This window comes from Propithecus coquereli, unplaced genomic scaffold, assembly GCF_000956105.1.
Source record: "Propithecus coquereli isolate 6110/MARCELLA unplaced genomic scaffold, Pcoq_1.0 Scaffold206, whole genome shotgun sequence".
In the NCBI taxonomy this organism is placed as follows: domain Eukaryota; kingdom Metazoa; phylum Chordata; class Mammalia; order Primates; family Indriidae; genus Propithecus; species Propithecus coquereli.
Genome location: NW_012145634.1, coordinates 1846589 through 1848844, shown reverse-complemented (window position 1 = coordinate 1848844; position 2256 = coordinate 1846589). Strand labels below are relative to the sequence as shown.

General features: G+C 41.2%; 1 protein-coding gene across 1 annotated transcript in view; it reads left to right on the top strand.

The window, feature by feature from the left end:
• ZNRF3 (zinc and ring finger 3) overlaps positions 1 to 2256 on the top strand; it is a 156127-nt gene that overhangs the window by 6962 nt on the left and 146909 nt on the right. The gene's annotated exons all lie outside the window — the stretch shown is intronic.

Here is a 2256-nt window from a genome sequence, read left to right as displayed (position 1 = left end):
CTGATGATCAAGTGCTTAATGCGTGCCAGGCACTGGGCACAGCGCTTTCTCACATTTAATGGACAAGTTAGATAGCACATACCAGGTTTGCAGATGAGTATGCCAAGCTCGGAGAGGTAAGGTCACTTACTGAACTCACTGAGCAAATCCGTAGTGGAGCTGAGGTTCAAACCCTGGTGTGTCTGATTCTAAGTCATTTCTGTCTTCACAAGACCACACTTTCTTGTGATGCGGTTATGGGAACTGGTGGTGGAATTTAGAATTGGGTTTAAACCCAGAATGAGTGACCAAGAAATGAATCTATAACTTTAACTGAGAAAACCCCCTACCCTCACAGAGATTTATTTCCTTCCTCCTTTCTTTCTTTCTTCTCTTTTTAATCACAGAAGGCTCATTTTAACTTGTTTTTTCCACCAAGAGCTGATCTGCCAAAATCGGGAAGAGAGACCAGTGACTTGAAGTACACAACTGTCACTTGATGGCACTTCCGTTGTTTCGGCTGTTGGGAAAGCTGGAACGGCCGTAGTGTTCTGGCATTTAAAGGGATTTCTGGTGTGAGACACACCTCCTTCCTGTGGCTGACTTTTAGAGCAGTCTTTCACCAAAGAGGTCATGTCCCATGTTCATGGCCTTTCTTATTCTGTACAGGCTCATTCCATCCTCCTGGTTGTTAAAACTTACTGTGGGTGCTGCATTCCTCAGTTGGTGGACATTCAGTGGTGCCTCTGTCCACCAGACCCCATGTGGGGCAGGCAGTGAACACAGACCAGCGAGCAGGCAGCTGAGCGCAGAGGGCCAGACAGTGAACTGTTACCTTACAGTGGGACATGTCCTGTCTGGTAGGGCACAGCCTGTAGGATACCAAAGAACACCTGGGAGAGGGAAGCTGGCCCTGGTGCCAAGTTTAGGCCTGGGCAACCCATTGTATGTCACAACACAGTACGTGGTTTTGAGCATTCCGTTCTTTTCCAACTCATTTTTACCTACCTTTGAGGTTAAAGCTGATAACCCCTTTGTGGAAACATGCCTTTATAACTGTCAAACAGAATAGGAAGGAGGGAAAGAGTACAGGTTCTTTGTTCTGTTTGTAGCTTGAATGAGATGTTTTAAAATCTGACTTTCAGTGGTTGTGTTGACTCATGATAATGTGAAAAGAATAAGGTCAGCTGGCCCATTGTGGTTCAAAGGAGAGCATTTTATTTTTATTACCCTTAAGATGTGATGTAAGAGTTGATATTAATCCCCTTCTCTCCCCAGCAGCCAGTGTGATATGGTTGTTTAGAAACACGACGTGTAGGGAGTTGATTCTCTGAAAACAAACTTTGATCCTAGAATTTTGTGGTGAAAATGTATGTTGGAATGGGGACTTCTGGCCTCCTGGGGTTGAAGCTTCTGCATTTTTTTTTTTTTTCTTTTTTAGGGGCCATGCTAATCTTCTATGTATTGTTCCAGTTTTAGTATATGTGCTGCCAAAGCCAGCACTTACACAGGAGTGGTGGTGGTGCTCAATCAGGTACATGTAAGGTCCCGTCCAGGGCCATAAGAATTTGATTACAACTTAATTTTCTATTTGAACTTGAGTTAATTTGAGTATGCTAACTTGTCAGCAAACATTTATTAAATCTCTATTGTGGACACAGTATAGAGAAGAAACAGCTTTTTTTTTTTTGAGAGAGAAGAAACAGCTTTTATGCATCTGTGATACAGTTTGTGCATTACAGATGTTATTTCTCTGATTTATCCTATACAAATTTGGGCAGTTAAATTAGCCCCACTCTACAGGGGAAACTGAGGCTGAGAATCTAAGTAAGCTTCTTGAGGCCACAGAGCTGGAATCGAATTTGGGTCACCTGAAGCCAAGGCTCACTGCCCTGCTCGCTCAGGTGTATTTTGGAGATATTCATGCAAAAATGTTAGAATAAATTCATTTTACATTAACCATAGTCAGGGCTAAAACTTTGCTTTAAAAAATAATATGTAACTTTTTTAAATTATAAAAATAATACATGTTTGTTGTAGAATACTTGGAAAATATAGAAAAGTATGGAAAAAGGAAATCTCACTCTCTAACTTTTGTGTTTTGGAATATCTTACTTTTTTATCCATGAGCTTCCAGGGATTTTAAAGAAAATTGGAAAAAAAACATTATATAGTGTTCTTTTTTTTTTTTTTTTTTTATACAGAGTCTCACTTTGTCACCCAGGCTAGAGTGCCGTGGCATCAGCCTGGCTCACAGCAACCTTGAACTCCTGAGCT